The sequence below is a fragment of the Triticum dicoccoides genome, chromosome 4A, assembly GCF_002162155.2.
Source record: "Triticum dicoccoides isolate Atlit2015 ecotype Zavitan chromosome 4A, WEW_v2.0, whole genome shotgun sequence".
In the NCBI taxonomy this organism is placed as follows: Eukaryota; Viridiplantae; Streptophyta; class Magnoliopsida; order Poales; family Poaceae; genus Triticum; species Triticum dicoccoides.
The window spans coordinates 5,564,921-5,587,658 of NC_041386.1; positions in this window are offsets into that span (position 1 = coordinate 5,564,921).

The following is a 22,738-nucleotide window of genomic DNA, read 5'->3' on the forward strand; positions in this document are numbered from 1 at the left end:
GCTACAAGAGCTTCGTGATGAACTATAATATGCAAGGGATGGATAAGACAATTCCCGAGCTCTTCGCAATGCTAAAGGCTGCGGAGGTAGAAATCAAAAAGGAGCATCAAGTGTTGATGGTCAACAAGACCACCAGTTTCAAGAAAAAGGGTAAAGGGAAGAAGAAGGGGAACTTCAAGAAGAACGGAAAACAAGTTGCTGCTCAAGAGAAGAAACCTAAGTCTGGACCAAAGCCTGAGACTAAGTGCTTCTACTGCAAACAGACTGGTCACTGGAAGCGGAACTGCCCCAAGTATTTGGCGGAGAAGAAGGATGGCAAGGTGAACAAAGGTGTGATATACATGCTATTGATTTGTACCTTACTAGAGCTCGTAGTAGCACCTGGGTATTTGATACTGGTTTTGTTGCTAATATTTGCAACTCGAAACAGGGAGTACGGATTAAGCGAAGACTGGCTAAGGACGAGGTGATGATGCATGTGGGAAATGGTTCCAAAGTCGATGTGATCGCCGTCGGCACGCTACCTCTACATCTACCTTCGGGATTAGTTTTAGACCTGGATAATTGTTATGTGGTGCCAGCATTAAGCATGAACATTATATCTGGATCTTTTTTGATGCAAGACGGTTATTCATTTAAATATGAGAATAATGGTTGTTCTATTTATATGAGTAATATCTTTTATGTCCATGCACGCTTGAAGAGTGGTCTATTTGTGATGAATCTCGATACTAGTGATACACATATTCATAATGTTGAAGCCAAAAGATGCAGAGTTGATAATGATAGTGCAACTTATTTGTGGCACTGCCGTTTGGGTCATATTGGTGTAAAGCGCATGAAGAAACTCCATACCGATGGACTTCTGGAATCACTTGATTATGAATCACTGGGTACTTGTGAACCATGCCTCATGGGCAAGATGACTAAAACGCCGTTCTCTGGAACAATGGAGCGAGCAACAGATTTGTTGGAAATCATACATACTGATGTATGTGGTCCGATGAATATTGAGGCTCACGGCGGGTATCATTATTTTCTCACCTTCACAGATTATTTGAGCAGATATGGGTATATCTACTTAATGAAACATAAGTCTGAAACATTTGAAAAGTTCAAAGAATTTCAGAGTGAAGTGGAGAATCATCATAACAAGAAAATAAAGTTTCTACGATCTGATCGTGGAGGAGAATATTTGAGTTACAAGTTTGGTCTACATTTGAAATAATGCGGAATAGTTTCGCAACTCACGCCACCCGGAACACCACATCGTAATGGTGTGTCCGAACGTCGTAATCGTACTCTACTAGATATTGTGCGATCTATGATGTCTCTTACTGATTTACCGCTATCGTTTTGGGGTTATGCTTTAGACACAGCTGCATTCACGTTAAACAGGGCACCATCTAAATCCATTGAGACGATGCCTTATGAACTGTGGTTTGGCAAGAAACCAAAGTTGTCATTTCTTAAAGTTTGGGGTTGCGATGCTTATGTGAAAAAGTTTCAACCTGATAAGCTCGAACCCAAATTGGAGAAATGTGTCTTCATAGGATACCCAAAGGAGACTGTTGGGTGCACCTTCTATCACAGATCCGAAGGCAAGACTTTCGTTGCTAAGAATGGATCCTTTCTAGAGAAGGAGTTTCTCTCGAAAGAAGTGAGTGGGAGGAAAGCAGAACTTGATGGGGTAACTGTACCTGCTACCTTATTGGGAAGTAGTTCATCACAGAAACCGGTTTCTGTGACACCTACACCAATTAGTGAGGAAGTTAATGATGTTGATCATGAATCTACAGATCAAGTTACTGCCGAACCTCGTAGGTCAACCAGAGTAAGATCCGCACTAGAGTGGTACGGTAACCCTATTCTGGAGGTCATGTTACTTGACCAAGGCGAACCTACGAACTATGAAGAAGCGATGGTGAGCCCAGATTCCGCAAAATGGCTTGACGCTATGAAATCTGAGATGGGATCCATGTATGAAAACAAAGTATGGACTTTGGTTGACTTTCTCAATGATCGGCAAGACATAGAGAATAAATGGATCTTCAAGAAGAAGACTGACGCTGACGGTAATGTTACGGTCTACAAAGCTCGACCTGTTGCGAAAGGTTTTCGATAAGTTCAAGGAGTTGACTACGATGAGACTTTCTCACCCGTAGTGATGCTTAAGTCTGTCCGAATCATGTTAGCAATTGCCGCATTTTATGATTATGAAATTTGGCAAATGGATGTCAAAACTGCATTTCTGAATGGATTTCTAGAAGAAGAGTTTTATATGATGCAACCAGAAGGTTTTGTCGATCCAAAGGGAGCTAACAAAGTGTGCAAGCTCCAGCGATCCATTTATGGACTGGTGCAAGCCTCTCGGAGTTGGAATAAATGTTTTGATAGTGTGATCAAAGCATATGGTTTTATACAGACTTTTGGAGAAGCCTGTATTTACAAGAAAGTGAGTGGAAGCTCTGTAGCATTTCTAATATTATATGTGGGTGACATATTGCTGATTGGAAATGATATAGAATTTCTGGATAGCATCAAAGGATACTTGAATAAGAGTTTTTCAATGAAAGACCTCGGTGAAGCTGCTTATATATTGGGCATCAAGATCTATAGAGATAGATCAAGACGCTTAATTGGACTTTCACAAAGCACATACCTTGATAAAGTTTTGAAGAAGTTCAAAATGGATCAAGCAAAGAAAGGATTCTTGCCTGTGTTACAAGGTGTGAAGTTGAGTTAGACTCAATGCCCGGCCACTTCAGAAGATAGAGAGAAAATGAAAAATGTTCCCTATGCTTCAGCCATAGGCTCTATCATGTATGCAATGCTGTGTACCAGACTTGATGTGTGCCTTGCTATTAGTTTAGCAGGGAGGTGATACGTCTCCGTCGTATCTATAATTTTTGATTGTTCCATGCCAATATTCTACAACTTTCATATACTTTTGGCAACTTTTTATATTATTTTTGGGACTAACATATTGATCCAGTGCCCAGTGCCAGTTCCTGTTTGTTGCATGTTTTATGTTTCACAGAATATCCATATCAAACGGAATCCAAATGGGATAAAAATGAATGGAGCTTATTTTTGGAATATTTTGAAAATCTAGGAGAAAGATCAACGCGAAACGGTGTCCGAGGTGGGCACGAGGTAGGGGGCGCGCCCCTGACCCTCGTGGTCCACCCGTAAGGCGGTTGATGCCCTTCTTGGGCCGCAAGAAAGCTAATTTTTGGTAAAAAAATCACGACGAAGGTTTCGGTCCAATCAGAGTTACGGATCTCCATATATATATATACGAAACGGTGAAAGGGCAATAGAACAGAATGCAGAAACAGAGAGAGATAGAGAGACAAATCCAATCTCGGAGGGGATCTCGCCCCTCCCATGCCATGGAGGCCAAGGACCAGAGGGGAAACCCTTCTCCCATCTAGGGAGGAGGTCAAGGAAGAAAAAGACGAAGGGTCCTCCTCTCCCCTTCTCTTCCGGTGGTGCCGGAACGCTGCCGTGGCCCTCATCATCATCACCGCGATCTACACCAACACCACCGCCATCTTCACCAACATCTCCATCACCTTCCCCCCTCTATCTACAACGGTCCACTCTCCTGCAACCCGCTGTACCCTCTACTTGAACACGGTGCTTTATGCTTCATATTATTATCCAATGATGTGTTGCCATCCTATGATGTCTGAGTAGATTTTCGTTGTCCTATCGGTGGTTGATGAATTGTTATCATTGATTTAATTTGCTTGTGGTCATGTTGCTGTCCTTTGGTGCCCATCATATGAGCGCGCGCGTGGATCACACCATAGGGTTAGTTGTATGTTGATAGGACTATGTATTGGAGGGCAAGAGTGACAGAAACTTCAACCTAGCATAGAAATTGATGCATACGAGATTGAAGGGGGGCCAATATATCTTAATGCTATGGTTGGGTTTTACCTTAATGAATGTTAGTAGTTGCGGACGCTTGCTAATAGTTCCAATCATAAGTGCATAGAATTCCAAGTCAGGGATGACATGCTAGCAGTGGCCTCTCCCAGATAATATTTGCTATCGGTCTAGTAAAGTAGTAAATTTCTTAGGGGCAATTTCGCAACTCCTACCACCACTTTTCCACACTCGCTATATTTACTTTATTGCCTCTTTACTTACAACAACAACTACTTTTTATTTACTTGCTCTTTATTATCTTGCAAACCTATCCAACAACACCTACAAAGTACCTCTAGTTTCATACTTGTTCTAGGTAAAGCGAACATCAAGCGTGCGTAGAGTTGTATCGGTGGTTGATATAACTTGAGGGAATATTTGTTTTGCCTTTAGCTCCTCATTGGGTTCGACACTCTTACTTATCGAAAACTATTGCGATCCCCTAAACTTGTGGGTTATCAAGACCTTTTTCTGGCGTCGTTGCCGAGGAGCAATAGCGTGGGGTAAATATTCTCGTGTGTGCTTGTTTGCTTTATCACTAAGTAATTTTTATTTGCTGTTCTTAGTTGTTCTTTATCTTTAGTTACGGATATGGAACACGAAATACCAAAAAAATTAGGTGTACTTGCTACTCATGGAGATGAGGAACCTCCTAAAATCCTCGATGCTCATTATGTGACAGAAATTATGTACTACTTTGATAATCCCGAGAAAACCCCATTCAATCTGGTAATGGGAGTAATGTTGGATCAACGTGAATACTTTAGGGATTATCGCTTGACACAAAAAGGGAAACTATTATGGGATCAAATTTATATATTGAAGTGGTATTCTTAGCAAGTATGCTTGAGTTATGATTATACTTGTTGCTCTAGGATGAAGGCTCCACACCTTCCCTTTTCATGCAAATTTAATGATAATTAAACCTTAGCTTCTTATGCTAATGGTATATATGATTACTATGATGTGGAACAAATAGAAGAATTTGTTGCTTTTAAGGGTGCCTATGAAATTGAATCTTTGTTTGAAAAGTATGAAGCTTTTGATGATGATGTTTATAGGCCTGAAAATTTAGCTATCTTAAAATATTGCTATGATAATTATGAATATAATTCCTATATTAATGCGCTTATTGAGAAAGTCTTCGCTGTCCAAGAAGAGACTAATATTTTGCAGGAATCTATGGAAGAAGAAGTTGATGAAACTGTGAGCTCATTGGATGAAAAAGATGAGGAAGAGAGCGAAGAACAAAAGGAGGAAGAGCAGATTGATCAGCCGTGCCCACCTTGAGAGTAACTCTTCAAATCATACATTGTTTAATTCCCCTTCGTGCTTACCGAAGGATGAATGCTATGATAATTGCTATGATCCCGTTGATTCTTTTGAAATATCCCTTTTTGATGATGCTTGCTATGCTTGTGGCCAAGATGCCAATATGAATTATGCTTATGGAGATGAACTTGCTATAGTTCCTCATGTTAAACATGAAATTGTTGCTATTGCACCCACACATGATAGTCCTATTATCTTTTTGAATTCTCCCGACTACACTATATCGGAGAAGTTTACCCTTATTAAGGATTATATTGATGGGTTGCCTTATACCATTGCACATGATGATTTTGATGAATATAATATGCATGTGCTTGCTGCTCCTACTTGCAATTATTATGAGAGAGGAACTATATCTCCACCTCTCTATGTTTCCCACATGATAAAATTGCAAGAAACTGTTTATACTATGCATTGGCCTTTACTATGTGTGCATGAATTGTTCTTTTATGACATGCCGATGCATAGGAAGAGAGTTAGACTTTGTCATTACATGATATATGTTACTTTGTGCTCACTACTAAATTATAAAACATTGTTAATTAAAATTGGCTTTGATATACCTTGGGATCCGGGTGGATTCACTACTTGAGCACTATATGCCTAGCTTAATGGCTTTAAAGAAAGCGCTGCCAGGGAGACAACCCGGAAGTTTTAGAGAGTCATCTATTTCTGTTGAGTGCTTTCATATAGTTTAAAAACAACAAAAATAAAGAGGGAAACCCAAAACTTTTTCAAAAAGGAAAGTGAAAGTGAGAAAGACAAGCATTGTTGAAGTGGGAGAGCTCCTTGAACTTTGTTCATGCTCACTGAAACTTCATGAATCTTGATTACAGGAAATTTTCAAAAAAAATAATTATTCCCTTGTACAATTCCATTGTATTATAAAAATAATGTGCCAAGGTTTGCCTTTAGGATGTTTACATTTGCTTGATGGTTTGTACGGTGCAGGACAGAAACTTTGGCTGTAGTGCGCGATTTTACATTTTTAGCTGGAACGTCAAATGGTTCTGATTCTTTTTGCACTTTCTTTATATATAAATTGTTTAGTTTTCATAATTTTGGCAGAATTTTTCAAGCATCATAAGTATGGTGTATGTTCAGATTGTTACAGACTGTTCTGTTTTAGACAGATTCTGTTTTTGATGCATAGTTTGCTTGTTTTGATGAAACTAATGATTTATATCAGTGGATTAAGCCATGGAAAAGTTATATTACAGTAGACAAAATGAAAAAACAAAATATTAATTGGTTTGCAACAGTACTTAGAGTAGTGATTTGCTTTATTATACTAATGGATCTTACTGAGTTTTCTGTTGAAGTTTTGTGTGGATGAAGTGTTCGATGATCGAGAAGGTCTCGATGTGAGAAGAAGGAAGAGAGGCAAGAGCTCAAGCTTGGGGATGCCCTAGGAACCCCAAGTAAATATTCAAGGAGACTCAAGCGTCTAAGATTAGGGATGCCCCGAAAGGCATCCCCTCTTTCTTCAACAAGTATCGGTATGATTTCAGATTCGTTTCGTTCATGCGATATGTGCAATCTTGGAGCGTCTTTTGCATCTAGTTTTCATCTTTTTTATGCACCATGCTGGTATGAGATAGTCCTTGGTTGATTTATAGAATGCTCTATGCACTTCACTTATATCTTTTGAGTATGGCTTTATAGAATGCTTCATGTGCTTCACTTATATCATTTGATGTTTGGATTGCCTGTTTCCCTTTACATATAAAACCGCCATTTGTAGAATGCTCTTTTGCTTCAGTTATATTTGTTAGAGCGTGGGCACATCTTTTGTAGAAAGAATTAAACTCTCTTGCTTCACTTATATCTGTTTAGAGAGATGAAAGGAACTGGTCATTCACATGGTTAGTCACAAAATCCTACATAAAACTTGTAGATCACTGAATATGATATGTTTGATTCTTTGCAATAGTTTTGCGATATAAAGATGGTGATATTAGAGTCATGCTAGTGGGTAGTTGTGGATTAGTAGAAATACTTGTGTTGAGGTGTGATTCCCGTAGCATGCACGTATGGTGAACCGCTATGTAACGAAGTCGGAGCATGAGGTATTTATTGATTGTCTTCCTTATGAGTGGCGGTCGGGGACGAGTGATGGTCTTTTCCTACCAATCTATCCCCCTAGGGGCATGCGTAGTAGTACTTTGCTTCGAGGGCTAATAAACTTTTGCAATAAGTATGTGAGTTCTTTATGACTAATGTTGAGTCCATGGATTATACGCACTCTCACCCTTTCATCATTGCTAGCCTCTCTAGTATCGCGCAACTTTCGCCGGTACCATAAACCCACCATATACCTTCCTCAAAACAGCCACCATACCTACCTATCATGGCATTTCCATAGCCATTCCGAGATATATTGCCATGCAACTTCCATCATCATCATATACATGACTTGAGCATTCATTGTCATATTGCTTTGCATGATCGTAAGATAGATAGCATGATGTTTTCATGCCTTGTCCGTTTTTTGATGTCATTGCTACGCTAGATCATTGCACATCCCGGTACACCGCCGGAGGCATTCCTATAGAGTCACATCTTTGTTCTAGTATCGAGTTGTAATATTGAGTTGTAAGTAAATAAAAGTGTGATGATCATCATTATTAGAGCATTGCCCCAAGAAAAAAAAGAGAGGCCAAAGAAGCCTAAATAAAAAAAGGGGGCCAAAGAAGCCCACACACAAAAAGAAGAAGGAAAGGGGGCAATGTTACTATCCTTTTACCACACTTGTGCTTCAAAGTAGCACCATGTTCTTCATATAGAGAGTCTCTTGAGTTATCACTTTCATATACTAGTGGGAATTTTCATTATAGAACTTGGCTTGTATATTCCAACGATGGGCTTCCTCAAATGCCCTAGGTCTTCATGAGCAAGCAAGTTGGATGCACACCCACTTAGTTTCAGTTTGAGCTTTCATATACTTATAGCTCTAGTGCATCCGTTGCATGGAAATCCCTACTCACTCACATTGATATCTATTGATGGGCATCTCCATAGCCCGTTGATACGCCTAGTTGATGTGAGACTATCTTCTCCTTTTTGTCTTCTCCACACCACCATTCTATTCCACCTATAGTGCTATATCCATGGCTCACGCTCATGTATTGTGTGAGGGTTGAAAATGCTGAAGCGCGTTAAAAAGTATGAACCAATTGCTCGGCTTGTCATCGGGGTTGTGCATGATGTGAATATTGTGTGGTGAAGATGGAGCATAGCCAGACTATATGATTTTGTAGGGATAACTTTCTTTGGCCTTGTTATTTTGAAAAGACATGATTGCTTTATTAGCGGGCTTGAACTATTATTGTTTTTATGTCAAATGATAGACTATTGCTTTGAATCACTCGTGTCTTAATATTCAAGCCATGATTAGATATGTGATCAAGATTATGCTAGGTAGCATTCCAGATAAAAAATTATCTTTTTTATCATTTACCTACTCGAGGACGAGCAGGAATTAAGCTTGGGGATGCTGATACGTCTCCATCGTATCTATAATTTTTGATTGTTCCATGCCAATATTCTACAACTTTCATATACTATTGGCAACTTTTTATATTATTTTTGGGACTAACATATTGATCCAGTGCCCAGTGCTAGTTCCTGTTTGTTGCATGTTTTATGTTTCGCAAAATATCCATATCAAACGGAATCCAAACGGGATAAAAACGGACGGAGCTTATTTTTGGAATATTTGGAAAATATGGGAGAAAGATCAACGTGAAACAGTGTCCGAGGTGGGCACGAGGTAGGGGGGCGCAAGAAAGCTGATTTTCGGTAAAAAAATCACGGCGAATGTTTCGGTCCAATCGGAGTTACGGATCTCCATATATATACAAAACGGTGAAAGGGCAACAGAACAGAACGCAGAAACAGAGAGAGACAGAGAGATAGATCCAATCTCGGAGGGGCTCTCGCCCCTCCCATGCCATGGAGGCCAAGGACCAGAGGGGAAACCCTTCTCCCATCTAGGGAGGAGGTCAAGGAAGAAGAAGACGAAGGGCCCCCCTCTCCCCTTCTCTTCCGGTGGCGCCGGAACGCTTTCATGGCCATCATCATCACCGTGATCTACACCAACACCTCCGCCATCTTCACCAACATCTCCATCACCTTCCCCCCTCTATCTACAGCGGCCCACTCTCCCGCAACCCATTGTACCCTCTACTTGAACATGGTGCTTTATGCTTCATATTATTATCCAATGATGTGTTGCCATCCTATGATGTCTGAGTAGATTTTCGTTGTCCTATCGGTGGTTGATGAATTGTTATCATTGATTTAATTTGCTTATGGTTATGTTGCTGTCCTTTGGTGCCCATCATATGAGCACGTGCGTGGATCACACCATAGGGTTAGTTGTATGTTGGTAGGACTATGTATTGGAGGGCAAGAGTGACAGAAACTTCAACCTAGCATAGAAATTGATGCATACGGGATTGAAGGGGGACCAATATATCTTAATGCTATGGTTGGGTTTTACCTTAATGAATGTTAGTAGTTGCAGACGCTTGCTAATAGTTCGAATGATAAGTGCATAGAATTCCAAGTCAGGGATGACATGCTAGTAGTGGCCTCTCCCACATAATACTTGCTATCGGTCTAGTAAAGTAGTCAATTGCTTAGGGGCAATTTCACAACTCCTACCACCACTTTTCCACACTCGCTATATTTACTTTATTGCTTCTTTACTTACAACAGCCCCTACTTTTTATTTACTTGCTCTTTATTATCTTGCAAACCTATCCAACAACACCTACAAAGTACCTCTAGTTTCATACTTGTTCTAGGTAAAGCGAACAACAAGCATGCGTAGAGTTGTATCGGTGGTCGATAGAACTTGAGGGAATATTTGTTCTGCCTTTAGCTCCTCGTTGGGTTCGGCGCTCTTACTTATCGAAAACTGTTGCGATCCCCTAAACTTGTGGGTTATCAGGAGGTACCAAAGTAATCCAGGAGTGGATCACTGGACAACGGTCAAGAACATCCTGAAATACCTGATTTGGACTAAGGATATGTTTCTCGTTTATGGAGGTGACAAAGAGCTCATCATAAATGGTTACGTCGACATAATCTTTGACACTGATCCGGACGATTCTAAATCGCAAACCGGATTTGTGTTTACATTGAATGGTGGAGCTGTCAGTTGGTGTAGTTCTAAACAAAGCGTCGTGGCGGGATCTACATGTGAAGCGGAGTACATAGCTGCTTCAAAAGCAGCAAATGAAGGAGTTCATATCCAATCTAGGTGTCATACCTAGTGCATCGGGACCAATGAAAATATTTTGTGACAATACTGGTGCAATTGCCTTGGCAAAGAAATCCAGATTTCACAAGAGAACCAAGCACAATAAGAGACGCTTCAATTCCATCTGGGATCAAGTCCAGGTGGGAGACATATAGATTTGCAAGATACATACAGATTTAAATGCCGGAGACCCGTTGACTAAGCCTCTTCCACGAGAAAAACATGATCAGCACCAAGACTCCATGGGTTTTAGAATCATTACTATGTAATCTAGATTATTGACTCTAGTGCAAGTGGGAGACTGAAGGAAATATGCCCTAGAGGCAATAATAAAGTTATTAGTTATTTCCTCACATAATGATAAATGTTTATTATTCATGCTAGAATTGTATTAACCGGAAACATAATACATGTGTGAATACATAAACAAACATAGTCACTAGTATGCCTCTACTTGACTAGCTCGTTGATCAAAGATGGTTGAGTTTCCTAACCATAGACATGAGTTTTCATTTGATTAATGGGATCACGTCATTAGGAGAATGATGTGATTGACTTGACCCATTCCGTTAGCTTAGCACTTGATCGTTTAGTTTACTGTTATTTGCTTTCTTCATGACTTATACATGTTCCTATGACTATGAGATTATGCAACTCCCGAATATTGGAGGAACACTTTGTGTGCTACCAAATGCCACAACGTAACTGGGTGATTATAAAGGTGCTCTACAGGTGTCTCTGATGGTGTTCGTGGAGTTGGCATAGATCAAGAATAGGATTTGTCACTCCGATTGTCGGAGAGGTATCTCTGGGCCCTCTCAATAATGCACATCACTATAAGCCTTGCAAGCAATGTGACTAATGAGTTAGTTGCGGGATAATGCATTACAGAACGAGTAAAGAGACTTGCCGATTACGAGATTGAGCTAGCTATTGAGATACCGACGATCGAATCTCAAGCAAGTAACATACCGATGACAAAGGGAACAACGTATGTTGTTATGCAGTTTGACCGATAAAGATCTTCGTAGAATATGTAGGAACCAAGATGAGCATCCAGGTTCCGCTATTGATTATTGACCAGAGACATGTCTCGGTCATGTCTACATAGTTCTCGAACCCGTAGGGTCCACACGCTTAAAGTTCTGTGACGATCGGTATTATGAGTTTATATGTTTTGATGTACCGATGGTAGTTCTGAGTCCCGGATATGATCACGGACATGACGAGGAGTCTCGAAATGGTCAAGACATAAAGATTGATATATTGGAAGCCTACATTTGGACATAGGAAGAGTTCCGGGTGAAATCGAGATTTTACCGAAGTGCCGGAGGGGTTACCGGAACCCCCCGGGGGTTAATGGGCCTTGTTGGGCCCTAGGGGAGAGAGAGAGGGGCCGGACAAGGCAGGCCGCGCGCCCCCTCCCCCTCTGGTCCGAATTGGACTAGGAAAGGGGGGGCGGCGCCCCCTTTTCTGTCTCCTTCTCCCCTTCCTTTCCCCCTCCTAGTAGGAGTAGGAAAGAGGGGAGTCCTACTCCTACTAGGAGGAGGACTCCTCCTCCTGGCGCGCCCTACAGGGCCGGCCGGCCTCCCCTCTTGCTCCTTTATATATGGGGGCTGGGGGCACCCTAGAAAACACAAGTTGATCATTGATCTCTCCCAGCCGTGTGCGGTGCCCCCCTCCACCATAATCCACCTTGGTCATATCATAGCGGTGCTTAGGCGAAGCCCTGCGTCGGTGTCTTCATCAACATCGTCAGCATGCCGTCGTGCTGACGAAACTCTCCCTCGATCTCTACTAGATCGTGAGTTCACGGGACGTCACCGAGCTGAACGTGTGCTGAACGTGGAGGTGACGTATGTTTGGTACTGAGGATCGGTCGATCGTGAAGACGTACGACTACATTAGCCGTGTTGTCATAACGCTTCCGCTTAACGGTCTACGAGGGTACGTGGATGACACTCTCCCCTCTTGTTTTTATGCATCACCATGATCTTGCGTGTGCGTAGGAATTTGTTTGAAATTACTATGTTCCCCAACAATTATCTGTGGTGCACCTCAACCCCGACGTGGCTGATTCTATCTCCTGGAAGCTTTCTAATGATGGCTCTTACTCCGCGTCCTTGGCCTACAAGGTCCAGTTCCTGGGCTTAGTTGACTCCAACATGCAACAATTGGTGTGGAAGATCTGGGCTCCCCCCAATGCAAATTCTTTGCTTGGCTGGTGATCAATAATAGGATATGGACGACCGTGTAGGGGAACACAGTAATTTCAAAAAAATTCCTACGCACACTCAAGATCCATCTAGGTGATTGATACATCCATTTTGCATCATGCTTTTATATCGATATTTATTGCATTATGGGTTGTTATTACACATTATGTCACAATACTTATGCCTATTCTCTCTTATTTTACAAGGTTTACATGAAGAGGGAGAATGCTGGCAGCTGGGATTCTGGGCTGGAAAAGGAGCAAATATTAGAGACCTATTCTGCACAGCTCCAAAAGTCCTGAAACTTCACGGAAGCTATTTTTAGAATATATAAAAAATACTGAGCGCAAAAAGTTCCAGAGGGGGGCCACACCCTGGCCACGAGGGTGGGGGGCGCGCCCCCTGCATCGTGGGCCCCTTGGTGGCCCTTCGATGTCCATCTTCTGCTATATGGAGTCTTTCATTGAGCAAAAAATCATAAGCAAGCTTTCGGGACGAGACTCCGACGCCACGAGGCGGAACCTTGGCGGAACCAATCTAGGGCTCTGGCGGAGCTGTTCTGCCGGGGAAACTTCCCTCCGGGAGGGGGAAATCATCAACATCGTCATCACCAACGATCCTCTCATCGGTAGGGGGTCAATCTAAATCAACATCTTCACCATCACCATCTCATCTCAAACCCTAGTTCATCTCTTGTATCCAATCTTTGTATCCAAACCTTAGATTGGTACCTGTGGGTTGCTAGTAGTGTTGATTACTCCTTGTAGTTGATGCTAGTTGGTTTACTTGGTGGAAGATCATATGTTCAGATCCATTATGCATATTAATACCCCTCTGATTATCAACATGAATATGCTTTGTCAGTAGTTACGTTTGTTCCTGAGGACATGGGAGAAGTCTTGCTATTAGTAGTCATGTGAATTTGGTATTCGTTCGATATTTTGATGAGATGTATGTTGTCATCCCTCTAGTGGTGTCATGTGAACATCGATTACATGACACTTCACCATTGTTTGGGCCTAGGGGGAGGCATTGGGAAGTAATAAGTAGATGATGGGTTTCTAGAGTGACAAAAGCTTAAACCCTAGTATATGCGTTGCTTCGTAAGGGGCTGATTTGGATCCATATGTTTCATGCTATGATTAGGTTTACCTTAATACTTTTATTGTAGTTGCGGATGCTTGCAATAGCAGTTAATCATAAGTGGGATGCTTGTCCAAGTAAGGACAGTACCCAAGCACCGGTCCACCCACATATCAAATTATCAAAGTACCGAAAGTGAATCATATGACCGTGATGAAAACTAGCTTAACGATAATTCCCATGTGTCCTCGGGAGCGCTTTCCTTCATATAAGAGTTTGTCTAGGCTTATCCTTTGCTACAAAAAGGATTGGGCGATCTTGCTTCATCTTATTTACTTTTATTACTTGCTACTCGTTACAAATTACCTTATCACAAAACTATCTGCTACCGATAATTTCAGTGCTTGCAGAGAATACCTTACTGAAAACTGCTTATCATTTCATTCTGCTCCTCGTTGGGTTCGACACTCTTACTTATCAAAAAGCTACGATAGATCCCCTACACTTGTGGGTCATCAAGACTCTTTTCTGGTGCCATTGCCGGGGAGTGAAGCGCCTTTGGTAGGTGGAATTTGGTAAGGAAAAATTTATATAGTGTGCTGAAATTTACTGTCACTTGTTACTATGGAAAGTAATCCTTTGAGGGGCTTGTTCGGGGTATCTTCACCTCGTCCGGAACCACAATTAGTTACCCCTCAACCTACTGAACCTACTGAAAATGTTTACTTTGAAATTCCTTCGGGTATGATAGAGAAACTACTAGCTAATCCTTTTGCAGGAGATGGAACATTCACTACAAAAAAATACACTTCTGTGATGATACGTGTTTGTCACAGTAGGTCGCGTTTTTTGCCATGCATGTACATCCATGACAAATTTATGACAGAATCAAGATAGTCATACCTGTGCTGTCGTAGGAGTGTTCCATGACATTACCAAAATTATCATCACGGAAGTGTCCACTTCCATGACGATAAATCGTGCATCACAGAAGTGCTTTCGTCAAGGGTGACCGACACGTGGCATCCACCATAACGGAACGCCGTTAAGCTATCGGGTCGGGTTTTGGATCCGATAACCCGTTAACAGCCCCGACCAATGGGGATTTTCCACATGTAAAATCATCATTGGCTAGAGGAAACACGTGTCGGCTCATCGTTGGGACAGATGTCATCCACTCATTGGACATGAGGTGCCTATGATAGGTCGACACGTGGCACGGCCCAACAGTGGCCCATTCCGGTGAAAAAGGCCGACCCAGTAAAAATTAGCAGGCCGGCCCAGATAAGGCCTACTTGTGTCAGGTCCATTTAAGCCCACGGCCCATACGAGATGTGCCAATTTGGCCCGTTAAAGATTTGACACCATTGCAGCCCATCATCAGTTTGAGCCCGTTAACAGCCCACTATATATTTGGGCTCAATATCGGCCCGATGAGATTTCGGCCTGTTAACGGCCCATTTAATGGATGGGCCAATTTTCAGGATGTACATCTTTTGGCCTTTTAGTGACCCATTTAAATGTTGGGCTAATTTCCGGCCCGGTGTGTCTTTCAGCCTGTTGACGGCCCATAAATCTTATGGGCCATTTGTAGTCGAACCTGAGTTTCGGCCTTTTAGCGGCCCATTTAAGTGTAGGGCCAATTTCTGGCCCGGTGTCACTTTCAGCCTGTTGCCGGCCCATAAATCAGTTGGGCCTTTTGGCCTTTTAGCGACCCATTTAAGTGTTGGGCCAATTCCCAGCCCTGTGTGCCTTTCGGCCTGTTAACGGACCATAAATGAGTTGGGCCATTTGTAGTCGGACCTTAGTTTTGGCCTCTTAACGGCCCATGCCCTTCATGGTCCAATACCAGCCCGATTTCTCTTTCGGCCTGCTAAAGGCCCACAACACAGTTGGGCCGTTTACAATACGACCTGACTTTTGGCCTCTTAGCGGCCCATGCTCTTCATGGTCCAATACAAGCCCGCTATCTCTTTCGGCCTGCTAAAGGCCTACAGTATAGTTGGGCCATATGTAGCCCAAACTTAGTAACGGCCTGTTAACGGCCCATGAAATAAATTGGAGCCACCTGTTGCCCGGTTCGATGTCGGCCTGTTAACGGCCCGGGAGGTAAGAGGGCCGACCATTAACTTTCGGCCTAGTAACAGCCCAGTAACTTAATGGGCCCACTAAAGTTCGTTCATGTCTTTAGGCCAAATTAGATAACTTGAGCCCATTACGACGAGCAAAGGTACGTCATACAGGGAATAACGTTGCACATCCAGAATATATTACAGGAAATTACATCCACTGGGCAATCAAAGATTGATGCCAGTGCAAATAAATGAGCAGAACCTAACCATCTACAACGTCACAATCTGCAACCTCAACATAGATAACGCCCAAAAGCATGTGGGCAAGTTCTTGCTACTTTGCCACACTGTCTCTGAAAACATTGATCAGTTGTTGTGTCGCACGACTCTGCACCTCTGATTCATCCACCATTTCCATCATTGCTTCAGCCATTAATTGGTTCACAAACATACATTTATTCCGTCGCATTCGAGACAGAGGATACTGAATAGATTCAGATGGCGATTTTGGCAGGCTTGTATTATTGATAGTGGAGAGTGTCTTGACCACTGCATCATAACATAAATTAGGACGGGAACCAAATAGATTAATCATGAGTTATTGCCATATTACCTGGCCTAGATTTACTGGAAAGAAACAATGGGGTTGCCTTGCTGTTTTCAGAGTTTGTCTTCTTATCTTCAGCAGCCTGCACAAAATTAACATACTAGCACTGCTATCATTGGCCAAGTCAGATAATAGAAAAACAACATTGACACAACGAACGTTTGGGCAACTAGCCTACACCAAATTAACACAATATGGCACAGCTATCATCAGCCAGGTAAGGTAATACGAAAGCAACATTGACACAATGAATGAGTGGGCAACCAGAGAAGCACTACAATTCAGTAATGTGCGTGATATGAGATAGCACATTCATGCAGCTCAGTACGCAAAACTACCAGGCAGTTTTCCTTACAAAAATCAACATTGACGCCTTTAACATTTTGCTACAACTAATTTTAGATCAGATAAAGGTTAGATTCAGGCCGATTAACAAAATGCATGCTTATGTAAAAATATAGTAATATACAACAGGTACTTACATCAGCACTGGAGCACAGAGAATTCCCACAAGATATTTTCCTCGAATATGATCCCAATGGAGGAAGTCTTGTATCGTTTAACCTTGTTTTCTAAAAGAGAGACGGGTAAGAAACATGTAGAAAATATGATTAGAATGCTACTCCCTCTGTTCGGAATTACTTGTCTCGGATATGGATGTATCTAGAACTAAAATACGTCTAGATACATCCATTTCTGCGACAAGTAATTCCAAACGAAGGGAGTATAAGATTTCATGATGCAAGGATACGCACACGCTTCTTAGAATGGAGTTGACATTCTTTTGCTGGACTGGAGCAGACTAATTCTTTGGCCACTGGAATCTGCTTATTATCAGTGGGAGTTGGGTTTCTCTGTGCTGGAGCAGTATCTATGAAAAATGGAGTTGGTTTATTATCTCGTGGCGTTTGGATCTTTTGCAAAGACCTGGTTTATAACCCTTCAGATTCTAACATAGCCGTATTCCCCTTGCATGCCTTATATAGAAGAATGGTGATTCAGTTATAAAACATGCTACAGCAGAGATGGAATAGGTACTGAAGAATAGAAAGGCATGACATATTGACATGTATTCACTCTATCCAGAAATAAATGGATGGGTCTAGGCGTATCTCAGTTCTAGATACATCCTTTTTTATCCATTTCGGCAACATGTAATCCGGACGGAGGGAGTATGGTGTAAGAGCTAGGGATACGACAGGACAACACAGCAAAAAAACACTAGTTGAATGTAAAACTGTATGCTAGCGGAATACGTACAGAAATAAGTAAGGCAACATACACATGTATGATTGGGAAAATAAGATGGCATTGCAACAGAGCACTAGAACAGCACTTCAATGTAAAAAAACATGGTATGGTAGACAGATGAAGTACATACTCATGAATAACAATGCATAAGATATTCAGAAGCTTGATGTCCAAATTAAGCAGATGGCATTGCGATAGAGTAGAATGACAGTACTTGAATTTGAAAACATGTTATCATGAATGGAATAGGTACTGAAAAACAGGAAGGCATGACATATTTACATGCATGATCAACATGCTAAGCACATGGCATTGCAACAGAGTAGATACACTCCAGGACATTATATGCATGTTGTACCCATATCATAGGCCAAGTTAGAGCAAGGACCTTGTGGGGCGAAGAGGATTCATCATCTTTCTACAAGTCTTCTGAAGAACTGCCTTTACATGTTCCATCATATTGGGTATCATTGACATCAATTTTATTGGCCTTTACATTGCTCTGTGAGGTTCTTGCGGATATATCAGTGTGTGCAATTATATCTGACATGCATGGAAGACAACTAGTAGTTAGATTTATGTAATGAGTGCCTGTAGGAGACGACATAAATAGTAGGACTGGGTTAACTAGCAGCAACAGGTCTCATAAACTAATGGGAGAACACAGATGAAAGCTACAGAATATGTATCGTTTGTACTCGAGATTAACTAGATGGCACACAAAAGTATTAAAGAATAACATAGGAAATACCAGAAGTGGTATAATACTATAATCACCAGCCTGTGGGATAGCATTGGCTGATGGATGATAACTATGGAACAGTGTTACCTAAAGAACAAGTATCTTAGCTGAACTATGGAACAACGTTAACTCCTGAACAAGACCCGTAAGAGATCATCATGAATATACAGTGAAATGTGATGATCTATTTTCCATGCTTAGATGAATAACAAAGCCATAAATGTTGCACACAAGTAAGATGAGGGTACAACCTATCTGGTTGCCATCCATAGGAGTGAGCATCATGTGTTGACTTGTAGATGGCCATGCAGTTGTTGTGGCTGTGCATGTCGAGCACGCGCATTCGATACAGGGAACTGTTGAGTGGGGACTATAGCTCCCTTCTGGTGTATGCTTCCCTTGTTGGAGCAGTTGCGGTGAGTCGGAAGACGGTGTGTCTGAAGATGCAGATAACGCATAATGTTAAGAACGACATATCTCTTTGATCTGAAGAAATACACTAAGAGATCAACAGCAAGGTACGAGAGTGGTCACACGTCTGTTGACTGAAGACTAAATTGGGGTCACACGATTTTATTTTATTTTGGTACTGTCCGATTTACGCCAGATGGCTGGCCGTCTTGTGCCTCCCGGCTGACACTGTTCGGAATCTTCCCCGAAGAGCCAACGACCAACAGCAGAGCAGCCTGCCTCTGCCGTCCATGGCGCCGGCCAAAACCCCGCTCCCTGCCCCACCGCACTGCCGTGGTTGCGCCGCCCCTGGGCCAATCCACAAAGACTCCCCGTCATCCAGATCCGGCGGCGACAGTACCTTCAGCCCACGCAACTCTAAAAGATAGCCATCTAAGCGCTGCTTCCGCGGCAAACTTGCGGCCCAGCACCCTTACGTTAGACACTAGCCAACCGGCAGCCTAGGAGCTCCGCCGCCTCGAGGGGTGCTGCTTCCCATTGCAAATCGATTGGCCCGGAATAAAAATTCAGACAACTGACGCCTAAATAAAGTGATTTGAGATGAGGGTGCGAGCTATCTGGCGGCATGGTGAAGTAGGCAGGTCCAGCTGCTTAGTCGGTGAGGCCGGCGCGGTTGCGGTGGCGACCGGCGGCAGGGAAAGAGCGATGTCGCGACGTTCGACGGCTACGCCGAAGCAGCGCCAGGACTCTGGACGGATCCGAAGTTGGAGCCGCTCTGGCGCCGTGAACAACGGCGGGGGTGAATCTGCTCCGGTACGGTTCACGCGGCCGTCGTCGAGGCAACACCAGCAGGACGGAGTAAGAGGCACACAGCCCAGTGCACGACGGCAAATGGACAGCGTCTCCGGCATTAGGGAGGAGGGAGGCTGTGAAATTGGTGCGGTGGGGGCGCCATGGAGGTGGGGCTGAGGTTTCGCGGCTCAGGAGAAGGTGATTTGGCGCCCACAAGGTATGAATGGGGGCGGGCGGGGGAAATTGGGAGGGGAGTGGAACCATGTCTTACGGACGCATTTGTCTGAAATGTGAGGGGGAGTTACAGTTCTACCCTTGCCTATAGGCTTCTCGGCTTTGGTCTGTGTACTGAGGGTCGGGGATAGTAGAGTAACTTTGCTTCTCTGGGCGGGAGTGATTTCGGGTGAGGAGGGCGTGTTTTGAACTATAGTGGGCGCGAGCGATTTCGGGCGAGGAGAGCGTGTTTTCAAATAGTGGGCGCGAGCTATTTCGGGCAAGGAGAGCGTGTTTTGCCGACCATGGTTTATGAATTATTCGGCACATGTCATTTCGGCCGAGGAGAAGGCGCGCTTGGATGAAGTTACGAACCTACCCTCGATGTACAACGGGCCAATTGATACGTGTCCCACATAGGACGGTAATTTCGCGTCTCCCATTTATTTGCTCAGGCGAATTCCACCGAGAAGAGAGGATGTTTAATGGTTCGTTCAAATTTTGGGAGAATGAGCATCCACGTCTACCTTACTAAGTCGATTTGGATCAAATTTTGAAATATTAGCTTGCCACTTCTTTTTTAGATGGAGAGATGATGCTCGGGAGTAATGCGTTTTTACATGCTCGTTGCTAGCGATTTACTATATGACAAATAGTTGACCCACTCAAAAACGTGAATCAAACCCAAAATGAAATATCTCGATTCAATGAAATAGCTCGTTCAGTAGGTCAAAATAGTGAACTAAATCCAAAATTGAACACCTCAATCGAGTAGCATGTTGTACAGTATTATAGTACTCCATGAACATGTCGAAAGTCAAATTCATGAACTTGTTTGATATACGCATATATCCGTTCATGTGTGGATTGCAGACAACATGTTCTCCAATTTAAATATTTGAATGCAAGTTTATATCGAAACATGGTTTATATCAGTCTTTGATGCATAAAACGCGACCTCCCCCTCTCCCGGACTCATGTTCTCTCTCTCTCTCTCTCTCTCTCGCCGACAATCTTCAATTCTGTCGCACGCACCCGACACAAAAACCTTGTTCGTCCCTCTCCCTTTCTCTCCATCTCTCTCTCTCTCTTTGTGTGTGTGTGGGGGGGGGGCTTTCTAGTTCGCATGCATATATACACCATCTATAGGTCTCTCTCGCACACTATGTATGATACTCTAGCTAGTCCAAGCTAGATATCTTGGGTGCACTCATCGTACGCACACAGATTCCTTGGCTCTTTGCATGTAACTCTCTCATGCACCACTATGTCGTCTCGGAGCTCTTTCCCCCCTCTCTCAAACTCTCCATCCACTTGGGTCACACATACACATGCATATCTCACTCGCACTCGATAGGCCCATCTAAAACTCTATCTCCCCCCCTCGTTCTCTCTCCATCTCACACGCGCACACACACAATCTCATGCCCAGCTAGCCAAGTATGATGGTCTCTCACTCAATTGTAGGCACACACAGTCCCCCCTATATGTATATGACTAGCTAATCTTAGTCTCCATCACAAACATGTGCATGGTCTATCTCGATTTCTCTCGGGCATCTTTCTATCGCGCACGCACTCCCTCGATCTGCCACCCATATAGTCCCCTCACGATTTCGACGGGATCTCTCTATCACAAACACACCCTCTCTCCCTCCCCATGCGTCCATGCCATCCATGTGTCCCTCTCGACCTTTGTTCCTTGTTGGCCACACATCTATTGGACATGTGCTACAGGGGTGTCTCTCTCCGTTGCAAACAATCACACACTAGCTATCTTCGTGTATCTCCTCGCCTCGCTTTTCCATCTGGGAGATGCATGCATGATATGTTCGCATAAGAAACGAAAAAACACACACTCTCTCTAATTTATCGTTTGTTGTCACTTTCTCTTTCACACACATACTCTTTTTGCAGACTTACTCATTCTCCTTCACACGCACTTGATCTGTCTCGACTGAGGCACTCTCCTCGGTCCATAGCATATAGATTTATTGAAAAGTCAAACATCACAAAGTTTGACCATGTACGTGGAGAAAAAGAATTACATCTAGTACGACAAACATATACCATTAGATTCACCATGAGATGTAGTTTTGTATGATGTATCTTTGGTATTGTAGATATAAATAACATTTGCGTAAACCTGATCAAAGTTTCCAAAGTTTGACTTCTAAAAAATTTACATGCACTGCATTATCGAGAGGATGAAATATCTCTTCCCCCCTCTCAGCTATCTGACGCACCACTCAGCCTTATCGGGGCTCCTCAATCTCTCTCAAACTTTATTGGTCAGTTTGGTTCGTGACCTGACCCTCATGCCTTGATGGCCGATACTGCCTGGTGTGGATGTGAGATGTAAAATATTTCTGCTTGGCCAGGCTTGTGTGGTGCTGAAGCGTTTGGTTCATGCCTGGGCCAGGCAAAGCATCAACGTCCCATCAATCAATCCATGCATCAATTATTTAATGCTAATATCCATCCATGTTGCTGTTAGCCTCGTGTCCACACGACCAGGCACGACTAGGCGTTTGAAATCGGTCGCCTGGGCTAGGCTAGTTGCAGTGTCTGGAGTTCAGCCAGGCTAATTAAAGTGCAAGGGAACCCAGGCCAGGCGGGCTTTCTTTTTCACAGGGTAGCAACCAAACAAGCGTGCATGAAATCCAGCCACAACCCCAGGCCAGGCAAAAGATGCTCAGGACGCAAGACAAACTGGCCTTATATCTCCCTGGTTCACACATACACATGTCTCGCTCGCGCTGTACATATAGACCTATCCAACACTCTCCGCCCTTGTTCTCTCTCCATGTAA